Source organism: Gallus gallus, chromosome 10 (assembly GCF_016699485.2).
Source record: "Gallus gallus isolate bGalGal1 chromosome 10, bGalGal1.mat.broiler.GRCg7b, whole genome shotgun sequence".
In the NCBI taxonomy this organism is placed as follows: domain Eukaryota; kingdom Metazoa; phylum Chordata; class Aves; order Galliformes; family Phasianidae; genus Gallus; species Gallus gallus.
The window spans coordinates 6,350,016-6,367,479 of NC_052541.1; the positions used below are offsets into that span (position 1 = coordinate 6,350,016).

Consider the following 17,464-nt stretch of genomic DNA (forward strand, 5'->3'; position numbering starts at 1 on the left):
CTGCTGCTCAGCATAGCAAAGAACTGAGTTACTGTTTTTTTCCTTTAGCGTCATGTATTGAGTTCTGCTGTTCAAAGGGAATTTGATCTAGGAGTGAAGAGAAAACTTGTAAAACCTCACTGCCTTTCTCCCAGGCCACCAGGTAACTATTTTCTCCATGCGTTCTTTTATTACAAGCATTATTTTTTGCTTGTTTGTTTTCTTTCTTTCCTGTCCGTGGTGTCGTGTCCCATCCCACACCCTGATCTCACTATAATAGGTACATTCTGTGCCTTCACTGTGCCACTGACCCGTGCCAGACCTGTTGCAAATCTGACGTTGTCTCCCATACACTGGGCAGCAGATTCCTAACTCTTTGCCATGTTTGACACCTGCTCTGGCAAAGAGGAGGAAATGAAGCAGAAAGATCTCCTTGCAACGATTACTGTCTCACAGAGGAGTATTGAAACAAGTGATAAGTAGCTGAAACAATTCAAGGCAAGGAAATTCTAGCTTCCTGCTCTACTACAGTCTGATCTCCTTTCTCAGATTCCCTCCTTCCTCCTCCAAGTGGGGGAACTTTATGCACACCGGTTCTCACTAGTGGTGTGGGATTCATCTTCATGACTAATGAGGCGGCAGCTCAGTCCCACCGGGCAGAGAGCCTTGTTCTACCCTATTGTCTGTTTGCCAGTCCTATCGTTTCATACTGTAATCAAGTCTAATGTTCAGCGTAGCACTGCTGTCTTGTTCCCAGGCTGCTGTAACCCAGAGAATTTTAGTGAAACCAACTGAGAGAGACTGCTATTCTTTCAGATGCAGCTGGCCAAGGAAATAACTCGTAGGCAGTGAAGTCCTCCAGCTTTAGAGTGAAAATACCCTGATACTCATTGCATCCCAGACCTTTGCAGCTTGCTGGGTAAGTGGAGCTGGTGGCTGTCCTTATCTCCTCACTGGGAGATGAGACGTGGCTCAACCACGGACTGAACAAATGAGCAGATAAGGTTATCCATGTCCTCACCCACACCTTTCTTTGCTCAGTGGTTTGGACTTCTCCTGTATCTTCCTCAAGTGTGTTGTTTTCTACTACATCTTGTGGTAACAAGTGAAAGCTTTAAAAAAGCATTTCCTTCAGAAATTACAGTTTAAACTCCTTGTGAGTGCTGTTTTCTTCCAAGCATTCATGTTTTGCTCTCTGTTCGGAATAATGATGTCACCCCAGCATGCCCTTCATGTCCGTCTCTAAGATAAGGGCAGACATAGCCTGAATACATTGTTCTTTTATTTTTTGCACATAGCCACATTTGTTATGTAGAGTATGAAAGACTTCAGATAGCACTGCAGTATAACGAGAAGGGGACTCCTCACTCTGCAGTTCAGAACAAATCTGGTGTCAGCTCTCTGATGCACAGATCTGTGTGGGAAGATCTGCTCCTCTCCTCCGCAGCAGCCCAACAACTTCCTCCTACATTGCTGAGAAAGCATTAGTGTGTGCCTCTGAGCTGTTCGTTGGCAAAGGGAGGAGGTGGGGGGAAGAGATAATGCTCTGCATTAGCCCTTGGGAGAGAGTCATTCCGAAAGCCAAACAGAAAACCAGAGATATTAGGGAAATGAGAATAACAGCAGCATGAAAGAGGAAGGTGACCCTTGTGTGTCCCTTGGTGTTTCGGAGCACTCCTTGTGCTCTGTGCTTTCATGTATGAGGATGCTGAATGTCAGGCTCCAGCTCTCCTGACTGCTGTGAGCTCCAGCAGAACAGGCCCCTGGGGCTGCCAGTGTGTGTGCTCACTCTGCTCAGCTTCCCTTAGTGCAGAAACGAGTCCTCCATCCTTGAGGGCTACTGAAATTAGCTAGCTGATTTCTTATTGGTGTGGATTAAGCAACCTTCCCCCGATACCATGAGTTAGGAACCCTCAAGCAGAGCAATCCCTCCATGTGGGAATTAGTTAATTTATTAACACCCAAGCACTTAGGGCTTTGCTCCTGAAAAGAAACTCCTGACTTTTGTCCCTCTGGCTGCATTTGTCTCTCCCAGAACAAACCGCAGTTGTGTAATTGGTGGAGCAGGTGAAGCAGAACATCTAATCTGGTAAAGATCAGAACTGAAGTACTGTAATCTGCCAGGTCTGCTCCTGCTCACACACTGCCTGGCTTAGCAGGTAGCAGTGATTGATGCACTGCATTGTGCCATGGGCAGAGCCGTGCAGCATCCGCTTCCTGCAGCTGCCAGACAGGCTCCAGTCGCCCCTAAAAACAGGTACGGGCCTCCTGCTGCCCAGCGCGGTGCTGCTCTGGGGGACTGGAGGAATGCTCAATAGATTGAATCGTGCAGTTTCCAAACCCATTTACCTACTCCAGGTGAGACCTCGGTCTCGGAGGTACCTAACTGCCCCTATCTCAGCATCACAATGCCGCCTTTCTTTGCCCGTGGGAAAGCCCTGCAAGGCTTTAGCACGCAGCTGTCTACAGCTGTCTGTTTACAGCCACAAAGCATCTGAAACTGCCGGGGAAGCCGTGCTGCAGCGAGCGCCTGCTGAGCATGCAGGGAAAGGAGGCTGTCCGCAGTAGATCTCTCACTTAGTGCCTGTTGCTGCACGTGGGCTTGGAAATCGAGTAACTGTGTGTCTGCGTGCAAGGAATAGCAGTCAGCACTTCATCTTTCAGTGGTTGGGCTGCGCTCAGGTATAATGGAGTTCAAAATGTTGCCAAGAAAAAACAACGTATTTTGCTGTGTTTTAAAGCAAACGGGGTCAGCTGGTTGGGTCAGTTCCCGCACGAATAATGTATACGCGTAGTAAGAAGGCACGAAGCTAAATGTTGCAGTGAGCTGTTGCCTGTACCGATCTGGTTCGGAGGTTCGGAGTTCGTGCTGGACACTCCTCGTAGCGTTCTGTAACGGCACCCTGAGGGTTGTTAGGTCCGTACACTTAGGACCAAGCAGGAAGAGAGGGACAAATCCGCATTTGTTTTCACTCGCGGACTCAGAAGTTATCGGAATTGATCCTCCGCATGTGCAGCTCTAAGGGCTTAGCTTTCTGCAGTGCGAGGATGACGCTGGCTGCCGCCTCGGTTCCAAATGTCAGACTTTTGGACAAACTCTGGCAGGAGCCGCAGCGTCAGCACCGCGCTACGGGGAACCTCCGCGGGCCCGGACCGGCCGCTGCCAGCCCGGCGGTACCCACGGCGGCGGGAGCAGAAGCGGCCCCGGCGTCCAGGGGCTCCGCCGCCCCCCGGCCATGGCCCACCTCCCCCCCGGCACGTCCGCGCCCCGACGCCGTCGGAAGGTGCCGTTCCCCGCCCCCCTCGGGTTGCGGCGAGCGTCCCCCCCAACTCCCGCCCCGCCGGCCCTCGGCGCTGCCAGCAGCCGCTCCAGGGCGGGTCGGGGCGGCCACGCGCCTCGCCCGGTCGCGCCCCGGCGGCCCCGCGCGCGGCGGAGGGCGGTGCGGCCGCCAGGTGGCAGCAGGCGCGGGCCGAGCCACGCCGTTGGCGCGAGGCGCAGCCGGAGCCAGGGGAGAGGCGGCGCGGCGGAGGCTGTCCCTCGGCCGCCGGGAAGCCGCCTCGGGTCCTGCGGGGCGCTGCAGCCGCGCTCCGGCACTCCCGGCGGAGGGGCGCCGCCTCCCATGCGCGGGGCCGCGCGGGTGCCCGCATCTCGCCCCCGCAGCACCGAGAGCGCCTCGGCGCGGGGCGGCCGGACGGGACGGGACCGGGCCGGACCGCGCCGTGAGGTGAGGTGAGGCCGCGTCAGGTGGGCGGGGGGGGCCGCGCGCCTCGGGGGGACCGGCCGCGTTGGGGCCGTGCGGGCAGTGCTCGGGGCTGGGGGTCGGCCTGCGGGGTTGGCCGGGGGGGGCCGGCGAGGACTGCGTTCCTCGGGCTTCGCGGAGCGCGGGGAAGTTTCTCTCCACTCGACTGTGAGAGACCTTTCCCATCTCCGCTGCGAAGCGCCGGGCTCCCCGTTGTGCCCCGCTCCGTGCCAGGAGCCATTTCGCTGCCGCCGGTTTCCAGGGGCTGCATCCAGGGAAGCGCCAGCGGCGGTGTGCCGGCAGCCGCCGCTTAGCCGGAGCGAATCCGGCCGGGCTGCTGCGGGAGGGTGCGAGACGGACGTAACTTTCCTTCTGAAAAACGTGCGTCGCAACTTTTCTCCCCTCGGGCCAGGTCTGCTGGCGCATCCCGGCGGTGCGCAGAGCGTGACGTGCGCGGGCCGTTCCGCGGCGCTCCTCGCGCTCTCCCGCTTCTGCCTTTGTCGGCGCTGCCCGGCTCGAGCGGCGCTGAGGTACGGACGCGGGCTCAGGCTGCGGGACCGCGAGGCTCCGGGCGGCCCCCGTGCGGCTCCGGGAGCGCGGCTTCGTCGCCGTGGCCGCACCTGTGCGCTTGGCGGGCCGCGCTGAGCGGGCTTCCCCGCGGTCTGTCCGCGCCATTCAGGAAGCTCGGCAGCGCCTTGGACGCAGGTTAATGTGTGGAAACTGGTTCCTTCGGTTTGGTATTTTGCGTTCAGTGTTGGGCCCCTCGCTACAAGAAGGACATTGAGGCCCCGAGTGTGTCTGGAGAAGGGCAGCCGAACTGTGAGGGCTCTGGAGAACAAGTGTTATGGGGAGCAACTGAGGGAGCTGGGATGGGTCGGTTTGGTGAAGAGGAGGCTCAGGGGAGACCTTATTGCTCTGTACAGCTCCTCAGAGGAGGCTGTGGTGAGGTGGGGATCGGCCTCTGCTCCCAGGTAGCAATGATGGTGTGAGAGGTGATGGCCTTAAACTGAACCAGGTGAGGTTCAGGTGGGATATTAGGAAACATTTCTTCTCAGAATGAGCGGTGATGCATTGGCACAGCTGCCCGGGGAGGTGGTGGAGTCACCGACCCTGGAGGTGCTCCAGAACGGCGGAGGTGTGGCAGGGGGACGTGGTCAGTGGGATGGTGGGGATGGCTGGCAGTTGGACTTGGTGCTACGAGTGGTCTTTTCCAACCTTAATGATTCTGTGGTTCTAATCCTGGTGCTCAGTACTGCCCGTTCCTTACACAGTGAATTATTCTCTTCTGCTATATTAGTCTCTATGACTGCTATGTCATAGAATCATAGGAGCATCTTTGTGCCATTTTCAGAACCTCATTATGTTCTCTCTCTCCCTTATCACTCCCTTTTTTTCAGAGTAAAGAATTCTTCACCTTTCAGTCATTCCTCTTATGGGAGTTTTCCCACATCTAGAACTGGTGTCAACTCCTTTCCGTATGTTTTCATTCTGTTATATATATTTTTTGATCAAGGGGTCAGCAGAACTAAGTTATATTCCAGACTTCATCTCAGCGTGGCTTACACAGCAGCAGGAAGGCTTCCACTAGCAGATGTGATAGAATCTAGAAGATTCAATTATGTAAATAGCCAACAAAGGCAATAGAAGTATCTGTTGATGAATCACTGTGATTTATTTATTTTTTTTAATCAGAAATTGTATTTAATTAACTAGCTGTTAGGAGCTCAATTACAAGGGCATAATGCCATGGTTGAAGTGGGCTCCTAATGGATACGCAGTACTCCATCAAAATGTTGTGCGTGTCCCTGCTGTCTCCCTTTCCTGTTCTCAGATAAGACTGGGGCCTGAAAGTGCCTCACATGTATCGGAGCTTAGTACTGTTTGTGGGGCTGCCGGTGCACTCAGACAGCATGGTCTGTCTAACTGCAGCTTGCCAAGTTGGACTTCTTTCTGGCATGAGACTGGAGGTGATCTATTGGTTGAGGTGACTTCCACCCTTTCGGTATTATCAGGGCTTTAAAATGAAACGTGATACTGCCAAAATTCATTAGACAGCTGTAATTCCTGGTGGTTTCTTTTCTATTGCCTCTCTCCCAAGGATTCCAGTGAGACATTGGATGTCAGTGGACCAGGAACAGTGTCTTTTGAGGAGAAAAGTGCTGTAAGATGAGAATGCATAGGAATGCTAGAAGTAGGAGATCAGCTGTTTTGAGTTATCATATAGAGGCTTTCAAAGTGTGTGTAGGTAAGAAACACAGGTTATTTGTTACAACTGTGTCCTGAACATGGCTTGTCAGGTTTTAGAAGCAGGGCTGGTTTTGCTTATGGTGGCTCTAATCTGGAATAGTTCCATTGGAATCAAAGGGGCCAATTCTGGTTCATAGCTCTCAGAAGCACTTGGAATAAGAAGTGTTACATGGCGCAAGATTGTTGTCCTTTCACACTTCATACAACAGGTTCTTTCAGAGCTCCAGCAGATTTAATTGCAGGAAATTAATTAGGTTGTTGGTGCACAGTGATGAGTTTTATGATTGCAGTATAAAAACTTTCCTCTTGCTGTAGAATAAAATGAGTAACTGCGCTGGGCAAACATGCATGAAACTAAGCCTGAAAACTAAACAAAAACGAACTGAATCATCTTGAAGACCAGCCTGTGTGTGTGATTCTGTGTGGACGGTGACTGCAGAAAAGCTGCTTTTCAACACAGTAGTCTCAGTCCTCTATGATGTTAAATCTGACATGTGATATTTGGAGCATTTGACAGAGACAGTTGTTGAAAACAGGGGTGAAGAAATGTCAGACACTTTTTTTTCCTATGTCTTAAAATTTGGTTTATTAGTCATTAGTTCATTTGTTTTCAGAAAGCAGCTTAACCTGGTGTTAACGCAGTGCGGAGGATGAATCAGATAATTACAAGGCTAATTCAGTTGTGAATTTAAGTGGTTTAAATGTGATCAGTGGGCGTAGTTGTGCGTTGCTGATCTGTATTATCTAAGAGTTGTTTATTGTGTATCAGCGTGTAAATAACTTCTGTTATATTCAGGAGAGCATGTTACGCTGGAAAATTCTGTTTATGTATATTAGAAGTTTAGGGAGAATACATGTGCTTAATTTAAAAGATTAATTAGGGAGATGTTAGGCAGATACAAGTGAAAAGGAATGCTTGGGAGGGTGATCTGATGGGCACTGAATATAGCCTCATCTCTTACTCTGTATAAAGAGAGCATTGCTGAAACTGTGTGCTTCACAGTTGGTTCATTTTTGTTGTTGTGTTCTTTGTTCTAGTTGGCAATAGGAGATACAGATTCTATAATTTGAAACAACTCAGTTGGCTCCCTATGGAATGTTCTGTCCCACCCAGTTTTCTCTTGGGGACTTGTGAGTGTCGTGTCACATATCTCATTTGTGTAGCTTCTCCCGCAGTTACGGCATTCCCAGAGATGGGTCAGGGCATGTAACTTTGGTTGCTGTTAAACAAGCAGAGCTGTCAGCACCATCTACGGACATCCATTACATGCTTCTTAGTGGCAGTACCAAAGCGTTCACTTCAGGGCTTCTTGGCAAGAACTAGAAATATCCCAGTGTTTATAGGATCTGAATATAATCCTTGTGAAAGAAGAGTATCTCTATCTCTGACCAGGTGCTGTGTGTGAATTGCTGGAATGTGGGTTTCTCTTTTCAGCAGTACCACTGACCTGCTGATCAGTCTCACTGGCGTCTTTCTCCTTTTCCTTTATCTCTGAAAAAGATACAATGATCACAGGACATTTACTATAGTTAAATTTCCTAAAGATAAAATGTGCATACACATTGCTCCAAGTTCTTTAAAAACAAATCAAAACAAACAAAAAAAAGGCACTGGAATAAAAACATTTCTTGCAAAGGAACGAAAACAAATGGTGTAGCATGTGCCTCTGAGCTTTACTGCTGTGTTCCTTCCAATTGCAGCTGGAGGACTTGCTTGTTGGCTATTTCACATCAGTCCTGTGCTGCTGCTACTTGGCATCCCACTTCAGTATTTATTTTGGTCCTGGTTTTGGAATTTCTCCTCACAGGAAGATTCCATACTCCATATATGGAAAAATCAGTTTTAAAAAAGGACTTTTTTCCATTGGTCCTATGGATTCTTTTCTTAGTAAGCGTAACAGTGGCCATCTGTTTGCTTGAAAGCTCTGATCCTAAGGGCCAGTAAAGTCAAGGAAAATGTTATCAGTAACTTCAGTGACTTTTAGATCAAGGCGTTCCCACATGGTGTGCTCTCGCCATTGGAAAGAACAACCACTGTTTTGAGCTATGACGTCTTACTGGCACTTCAAAACATCGTTTCAGTGTTAGTTTAAAGCCCATTTGTTGATATGCATGCATTCACATGTGAGGAACTCATTCTGTGCATCTCCTGGTCCTATAAGCAAGTGGTGCCCATTATTTCTTCAGTGGGTCTAATACTGTGCCTGAACTGTGGTAAAAGCTCATTCTCTGATTATCCCTATAGCTGGTGGGAAGGAATTGACAGAATGCATGAATGCAACTGTCTGCTCAGGCTTTGACTCGTATTCCCAACTTGCATGAGTCAATTGATGCTAAACGTGACAGTGTTTGAGTGTTGGTGTAACTGGAGGTTGGCCCTGCCCAATGTGTAGACCTCTCCTTTCCTCAAACGCTTTTCCTTATCGTCACTTCAGGACAACAGTTTGTGAAACAGGAATAAAAATGAATTTCTTTGGGAACAGAGAATGCCCTGCAATATAATAACTGTGACTTCTGAGGAACACTGAATCATGTTGGCAGGTTATAGCTGGTATATAAAAGGAGCAGGAGCAAGGCATTATCAGCACAGATATATCTAATGTCCTCATCAGATTGAGAGGAAGAAATGACTTCAGAGCTCCGGGAATAAGTTTTTCTGAACAGGTGGTGACATTAGCAGAGTCCCCAAAGCTGCAACTGTTGTCCCAGAAGCCAGCAGTCTATCAGTGTGCAGTACGGTCTGCATTTAGGAAGATAAAGGTAGGTTTGCCCCAGTCAGAGTGTGCCTTACAAATAAGGCAAGTCTTAAATCAGTGTGTCTGGTTTGGTGTTTTCTGAGCTCTTCAGAGTTTGCACTTGCAGTCACATTGTCAGTTCCTGGAAGTGGGGCCTCGGTTGTTTCTCTGGGTACCAAAAAAGTTCTATTTAAATACAGAGCTTGGTAGATACAATTCAGTCCTTTACAGAGAATCAGCAAAAGGGTTATTCACTACTTCTGTGGTCCTGTTTCCACTTCTGTTAAGACTGCTGTAAACTTATAGTACCCAGCTTTATGTGATTAAATATGGAGAGAAATCCACTTCTTTAGAAAGCTGTGATTTTTTTTATGGCATTCTTGTTGATTTCACTTTTCTTAGTTAATATTTTTTTTCCCTAAACCCAGCCTTCTTTAAATATTAAGTAAGAAAATAACATTCCCTTTGTATTAAATTCAAGGGATAGCTGTTGTGGTGATGGGATTTTCAGCTCTCCTATTCTGTCTTGGGGGGTTATATTGACCTGTACAGACCTACTGTACAGAAATGAAATTCAACAGAGAAACCTAGGGGTGACTGGAACTTGCCTGTCACTGGGGTCACTGAACTTGCCTGTGCCCATGTGGAAGCTGCTGCTGGGTGAGATGATGCCTTGGGCCTTGCCCAAAAGTCCTGTCCTGTAAGACTGCATGGCCTAGTGTGACAAAGGAGCAGTGAACTGCCTGGAGCCAGATGCTTACTGTGAGCCTGGAGGGCACGGTCTGTAGGCCTGCACAGAAGTAGTGTGGTCTCCCGCTAGCTGCCTTCATAAAGGGCTGTGATGTCTGCCCTGCGCCATGTTATCTCTGCTCTTGTTTTGGAAAGAGGGTGGATAAGGAAGCCCTCTTTTAAAAGCTCTTCTTCATGAGGACTGTGTCTGTGTGAAAAACATCTGTTGTGCCAGGCCTTGCTGGGTCAGCACTTGGATCTGTGGAAGAATAGTGCTCCTCCAGGAGAAAGACGTCACTTAGATACTCAAGTATGGTATGACTGAAATCTGTAATCCTGCGTCAGGCGGATTCCCCGGTGACTCCGTTTGGATTAGCTGGCCAGAAGTGCGTGGAAGGAGAACTCCAGCTCTAGATGGCAAACTCAGCAAAAGCATTGACAGCAATCTGAGAGTAAATGTTGGCTTGGAAAGTTTTCAGATTTTTTCACATTCAGTCCTGGATTTTTTTTTTCCATGGTTACGGTGATTGCTCTCATTCTGGTTTGGTACAGTCGTGCTGATAGTGGTTGGTTTTATGTTGTGCTTGTATTTTTGTGTGGTTGTTTCTATCTAAAATGTCATTTCTACAAAAGTAAAAAGAAGAATGATTTGGCTTATCAGATTGGCGAAGGGAAGCAAGAGCCCGTCCAATCCCACCCTGCTTAATTACAATAAAATGACATCCCATGACACAAGCTGCCCAAAAGGCTGATGAATTACTCGGAATGGATGTGCAATAACTTAATCTGGCAGCAGCAAAGGCTCTGTCTCATGTTCCTGTAGTTCTGTGAAGATACATTCACTAGGGACGTGGATGTGGAACAGCAGACAAACCTTGCGGTTCTTCAGGGCATCATGTGGAGTTTGCTGAACTCGAACAGCATAAGAATAAGGATTTAAGAGAACAGAGTATGTTAACCATTAACTCTTAGTATGGTTCAGCTTTGGCAGCCCAGGAATTGCTGTTTGTGTGTTGAAACATGGGGGTTAAAGCTGGATGTCAGTTTTGATTTTTGTAGTGATAACCAGGCATTAAAATTGTGGTATCCTGTATCTTTACTTCTTCAGATATTGTTTGTACTTGTCAATAGAGATAGTGCATCAAAAAGACTTTTCTCCTTACAGCTCAAGGCTTTGCTCACGTTGGCACTAATGAGTTTGAAGAACTTTGGCTGCTTCTCATAAGAAGTTTAAAATATTGCAGGATCAGTTTTATTCCTCAGGCTCTGGCAATACTGCTGGCACCATCTGGGAGCCTGGTAGGAAGTTAAATAGTTATAATTAGTAATAGATTGAAATGAGAAAAAAATTTCCTGCGTGGTTTTGAATGATGGAAGCATGAAAGGATTAAAATGCTGCTGTAATACTGTTAGAATCGACAGAAACTGTTCCGACTGTTCAGCCAGGCTGCTTGTGATTAAGTTGTGATTTGTTTCTATTGCTTTGAAATGGAAGAGGGAGAGAAACTGTTTCCAAATGTATCTTGCTGGTAACTGAGGGTTCAAAAAGGTGGTGTTGATTGGTGTGTTTCAGCTTTTTGATTTGCTGGTTTCCCAAAGTGATGTTACAAGGGCTTTTCACAGTTCCTGTTTACTCAGACCATGCAAATCTTACACTTACCCAGGAGCCCTGGTGTCCATCAGTGTCCAAAGAGCTGATGTTTGAGCTGCATTCCTTTCAGCATGTCTTCTCCCTATCTCCAGCAGTGGATATTCAGTTAGACCTCAGGTCACTTTTACTGCCATTAAGCAGTATGCTAAAGAGCAGTGAGCTCTAACTGCTAATTTAAGGAAAATAAAAAGCAGTCACTTTTTTTAAGAGATCCCCACTGATCCCCGCTCTGATTGTCTGCCTGTTGCATAGGAAATATTTAAAGCATCAGCTGAAGCTCACAATGCTGAAGGAGTTACTCTGTTTGACTCTGTTTTCTTTCCCAGCAGTTTGCAGTCGGCTGTACTTGTTTTCTTGAAATACCAAAAAGTCTCTCACTCACATTTTGAATCCTCACTTTTCAGTTTTTAGGCACTTGGGTACGTTTTCCTGTAGCTTCAAGTGATGTCAGGTGAAGGTCAGTGCACTATATTAACCTGCCCTTAAGCACAAGTAAGTTCAGGCTCTACTGCCAAGAGATGACCTTTTGATTTCTTTTTACCTGACACAATAAGGGCTCTGTTTGGAATTCTTCACTCTTCCTTTACTTAGGCGAAGTCCCAGCCACTTGAATAGGTTTGCATGGGTGAGGAGGGTCACAAAAGTTCCTGAAGCATGGCGTGGGGATGGCTGAAGGTTCTGCACTGCAGTTTAGTTTGAGAAACTGGAAGAGGCTCGGCATTCATTGTGGTCAGAAAATAGCAGTGAAAGGTGAGGGTGGATTTTGTTGTTACTTGCATCACTGCTGTGTCTGAAGCTACACAAGTAAGTACTGGTTTTAAGCTACATCTGATCAACAGAGATAGTGGGGTTTGTGTACCACCAGAAGGCTGTATGCATTGCCTGTGGGTAAGTGGTATTGAAGTACTCAATGCTTTCCCTTCCAATCAAGGTGTGTGCTTGAACTGTGAGATGTAGGACTGCTTAAAGCAGGAAAAACTCAAGGTTGAGACCTGACCTGGAAAGGACAGCTGGGAGTCAGAAGAATACAGCACTCCTGACTCGTTATTTTTTTACGTAATGTTGTTAGCAAGGGTGTCAATGGTTGTTGCTGATTCTGTGAGGTTAATATCTGTTATCTGTCAACCATAAAGTCATTCTTCACAGGCCGCTGCATGCCATTTGCCAAACAATTTCTTCACTAATAGGGTGCTTTTTAATATGCAGCAAGTAGAATATTTCAACTTGCTGAAGTGAACGATAGCCTGAGATAATCTGAATGTACGGTTATCGTGGGGTTTCGTGTCAAGGGCTGGTATCTCCTGTGGGAGTGTAACAGTTTATGCAGCTCATGTTAACTGGGTTGAAATACTAACTGTCATCTGGACAACCAGAGCACAACAGGCATAGCAGCAAGGCAGAACTCGTAGGATACCTAAAATCCCTTTCAAATGGTCAGGGTAAGAACAAACAGCTCCCACTGCTCTCTGTTAAAGGATCTTGCTGTTCATTTTTCTAATGCAGAAGGCACATGGAGGTATGGTTGGTGCAAACATCAGGGTTTTTCTAGAGCTGTGCACCAACCCTCATCTGAGTGAGGACTTCAGAATTATAGCCAGTGGTTTCAGTCTGAAGGGGTATGATAATTGAGAACATAAATTGTTTCTGGGTTTCTGAACACATGAATTTTACGTATCTTCTGCTGTTGTTAATCATACTGCATCTTCATGTCTCTTTATTCAAGTTACAGCAATACTGTTGTTTGCTATCTCTGCTTCTTGTGAAAGCTGGGTAACAGTGTTTTCCTTTTTTATCTCCACTAGCATCCTCACATAAAGAGGAGATGAAACTTTGCAAATGTGCCTCTCTAAATGGTAAAGGCGTTTACCATTGGCATTTGATGTTGCTATGTTGGTTGCTTCCCTGGTTTTGCAACAGTGAATTTTTACAAAAGATTTTGTTCAATTCAGGCTCAGAGGCTGAGGGTAGGGCAGTTGATGGCTGTTGTTGTACCCTCATCTCAGTTTTGTTTTCTTTGTGGGTGAAAGCTAAGTCAACAGTTCTTCAGTGAGTTCTCTGAGTTACACCTATGCTGTTCGTTTACATGCAGAATTTAATATTTGCAAAAGTTTTACAAGGCTTCCTGTCATTATTGCTGTTGGCTCTCAGAGATCCATTGAAAGTTTATGCTTTCATGTCGGCTTTAAATTCTCTGGTATTCTGTCTCAAAATTATGAAAGAAGTAGTTCTCTTAAGACTTCTCATTAGACCTATTATCCTTCATTATGTAGAAACATGAAAGAAAGCAATAAATCTTTAAATTCCATTGTTGCATTTCTGTACCAGTGTGTAGGGAGCCCCACATCAGGCAGGATTTTAATGAGAAATAAGTTAGAATCTCATCATTCTTACTGCATTGTTTGACAGCAGCTAAATGATATATTATAATGGGTTCATTTCAGGATGTTTGAGGAGTGTCGTCTGAAGTGTTCTGTGCAAGATGTGTAAGCTACATGGCGAGCTTTGTCTCTGTTCATGATCTTGCAATTATCTGTACCGACTCCTAAAAATAAAGCATCACACACAAGTCTCTCTGCCAGGTATGTGGAATTTCCTTCAGAACAGATCACAGCAGTTGACTTAAGTTTTATTCAGCAAAGGGATGTATAGAATTATCTGAATTCCATAGTATCACTGTTTGCTCTGGGCATGTTACTTGTTTTTCAGTGGTCCCTAAAACATACCCTCATATGGGTACCTGAGAAGCTTCCATGTGCTTGCATCTGGCCCCTAGCCAGCTTGATGCCCTGTTAGTCTCCTATATCACACCTATTTAGAAGATGCTTGGTACTCCTCCCAAATGTTAAAGGATACCATATCTATTTCATACTATATAACAGGTGGATAAATCTCTGAAGTCTGCTGAGGATGGTTTTTATCTCATTTTATAGCTCTGCACACAGAAAATAAGAATAATGCTATAGAAACTCTTGGAATTACTGTGGCTGAAATGTGGAATTGAGCCCCAAGGATTTTAATGGGAATCTCAGTGGATACCAATGTTATATGTGTAGATGCATATTCCAGTTGGTGTCTGTTCTGCTGCATAAGATTTTACAGTAGAAAGTTAAGCATCAGTGACAGTAACAAATATCAATAACTAACTACCCAGAAGAGAAACATGTAGACAGGCTTGACAATACTGTGGTCACTGTGATCACCTGGATGGTCTATGGTGCTCTCTTCCACCGGGATGATTCCATTAGAATCTGGCTAGCAAGACTGAAAAGTGGTCTGGTGTGATTATTGGAGCATCCCTCTACAGGTACAGCCTCATCGCTCCTCTGCTTTGGAACAAAGTACAAGTGTTTCCAGAAAGCACTGTTCTTTGGAGGTGCTGCTTCTGCAAAGTGATGGTTCCTCCACTGATACTCTGCAGAAAATATTTTTTTCTGAATAAGCAAGCAAAGATTTCAGGTCTCCATCACACTCTCTTCTTGTTATGTGCTAACACTGATGCCCCAAACAGAAGAGAAATCTCCTAAGAGGAGAGGAAATTCTGTGAAAGTTGCTATTTTGCTATTGCACGTGTTCGTGTAGCATCCTGATGGGAACACAAATGGTCTTCCATGAGGACAGTGATTGATTTAATCATTCAGCTGCTATTTAATTTCTTCATCTGAAAATCATGGCTGTGCAGTTCAGAACTTTGACTTTGTTGGAAATATTTCAGAGAACTGCTGATTCTGTTGTCCTGTTAGTGAATCAGCCCTAATTTAGAGAATGGGTACTTTGGCATTAGGCCTTTTATTTGTGTTGGAGTCACGAGGAGAGTTAATTGTGGTAGGTTAATGATGCATCTGTTTACCAGTAAATGAAAGATTTCAAAGGGTACTTGTCACAGGGAGGAACACTTGATCTTCACCTCTGGGTGCTGTTGAATGTTGCCCAATACTCTGGTCAACAGAACTGTACTGTGAAGCACAGCCCCCTAAATTTTTGTTTCTTCTTTTTCAGTGCAGAGGATATTGATGCTCGGGTACATGTTTGAAACGTTTATGGAACAGCATGAAAGCTAATTCTCATGGTCTGCTGCTGAAAATTTGAAAATATGGCTTGTGTAATGCCAGGCAAATATTCTCATTAGATAACTGGCTAGAAAATAGTGTTTCATCATTACAGAAGGCAAGTTTTTTCTACCTGCACAATAATTATGTATGCCCAATTTTTACTTGACTGCATTTCTATGAAATAGCTGCTAAAATGCATAGTGTATTACTTTCCTTGTGCATGTACCTTCATTTGGCAATGCTGAAATATGTTTCCTATGAGCTTTTCAAATAGGATGTATTGTATTTGAGTGAGGTGATTGGGTTCTTGATTTTCATCCAAAAGATGTTAGATACTCCAATGGCCATAATTACCTTTTGATGTAAACTGCAATTAAATGCTTTTGCAAGCCTGTATTTGGAAGAATCTCAAACTGAGATAGGCTGAGACGTGGAAGATTTGTGAGCAAAGGACATTTGCAGCCATGACATAAGTAGAATATGATAGCAGAACACAGAATAAATACTTTAAGCAGCAGAATCGCACAGGTCCTTAAATCTATACACTTCGTTGTTCAGCAGTGATTCAGAACAGCTATGGTGATAGTTGGAATTCCTTAATTCAGTGACCAATGACCAGTTGGTATCGGGATTCCTGCAGTAGCCCATTCAGGTAGAGAAGGGGAGGTGGAAAACATCAGTTCATTGTATAGTGGTCTTTTCACATGCTAACAGATATACAAGTAGGTACATCTCAGAAGGAATGTCAGTTAACTTATCTAATGTGGAATACTAAATATGTGCTGCAACTCTGTCCTCTGCTCCTTCATGGTATTTTCTAGTTTTGTTTTATTCTGCCTATGAAAACTATTGAAGAGTTGAGGCATCTTTTCAGTAAAATATGCTATCTGGCTGTGTTATTTCATAGAAAAATGTGGAAAATGTTCACCCGACCTTCAGTTGTTTTCCTTAGAAAACAGCACACAGGAAAATCAGGGAAAGGTCAGTTGCTTACTGATGCTGTTGGTCTCTGATGCTGAGCATAGTAAGGTGTTCTAAATGGGCTGCAGTGGAAGACGGCATAGATTCAGGAACTCAGTGGTGCACTTTCATCTGTCATTCCTTGGCAAAGTGTTCAGTTAGAAGTGAGGTTGCCAGAGTATATTGGCATTGTAAGAGATCTTTCTTCTGAAAAACGTGTTACTAGGCACAGCTCGGAAAAAAATATTGCCAGGGATTTGCCCCAAATTGCACAGCCTGTCAATGTGAAATCTTGAAGTGAACTGAAGGTAGGTTTGCAATAATTCCACACGGTTACATCCCAAGAATCTCCCTGTCAATTTGGAGAGATTTAAGATCTCTCTTCTGTGATTCATTTTACCTTTATGTATTTGTACTTTGCCTGGAAACCATGCATGGGAAGAAGTCAATTATTTTATTTTATTTTATTTTATTTAAAGCTGGATCAATCTGGGAGCCACAGAAATCACCTTTTCAGGAGTTGGGTTTAAAAAGAATATGCAAAAACCACTCCTCAGTTTTACACTCCTACTCAAAACACGTTGCCTTTGCAGTTGATCTCAATTAAATTCTAAATCCTAATTCATGCTAGAATGATATACCTCATTGAATTTTTCAAACATATTACTACAATGTGAAATCTGTGCTTAAGGAGTTAGGTTGTTTTTGTGTATAAGAAGTTGTAAAGTGTTTTTTAAAGCAGGTTCATTATAATAATATTTTCACTTCTGTGTTTTTCTTGTTACTAATCTCTGTTCAGCAAATATTAAATTAATTTTTCATAACCAGTGGTATCAAAAAGATTAAAAAAAAAAAAAGGAATTTAGGGAAATAGTGAATAAACCAGTCATGTCGTATGACTGTGACTCATAATGTGCAAAGTGAGTGCCTGTTTTCATAGTCTCTCCCTCTACTTTCAAGATTGTACGGTATGTTTTAATGTAATTAATGAATTCTTGAGGAGATTAAAACTCTGGTGGTAGATGTCAACAGATATGGTGTGAGCTACTGAGTGTACACACAAATTATGGAGCTAGATAGATTTGGTGTACTGTGAGCTGCTTTATCAAAGTGTTGTGAATGTAGTGACTTCCGGGTGCAATCTCAAGGACTTGCATTCAGCATAATTTCATAGACATGAGCAACTAAACTAATAAATACTCCGTGCTTTACCATTGTACAAGGGGATAGCTTCAAAGGTGATCTTAAAGAGTATATATACTTTTTAAATTTAAGTATTTAAATGTAAGTATTGTCTACTGATGTTTTCTTTTTTTTTTTTTTCCTTTTTTTCCTAAATAACACAAAGAGAGCTTTGTGCTTAAGAGGAAATGA

The 17,464-nt window shown here is 45.0% G+C and overlaps 2 protein-coding genes across 4 annotated transcripts in view; one reads left to right on the forward strand and one right to left on the reverse strand.

Annotated features, from left to right (window-relative positions):
* MPHOSPH10 (M-phase phosphoprotein 10) overlaps nucleotides 1–17,464 on the reverse strand; it is a 1,076,704-nt gene that overhangs the window by 542,123 nt on the left and 517,117 nt on the right. The window lies entirely within an intron of this gene.
* Nucleotides 1–17,464, forward strand: part of THSD4 (thrombospondin type 1 domain containing 4) — a 274,739-nt gene that overhangs the window by 12,952 nt on the left and 244,323 nt on the right. The window contains exons 3-4 of one of the 3 annotated variants that reach the window (XM_046899269.1): nucleotides 49–142; nucleotides 796–898. The gene's annotated coding sequence lies outside the window, so the exon portion shown is untranslated. Of the gene's footprint in view, nucleotides 1–48; nucleotides 143–795; nucleotides 899–3,539; nucleotides 3,710–17,464 lie in introns of those variants that run through there. The other 2 variants (XM_025154005.3, XM_025154006.3) reach the window with 2 other exon arrangements.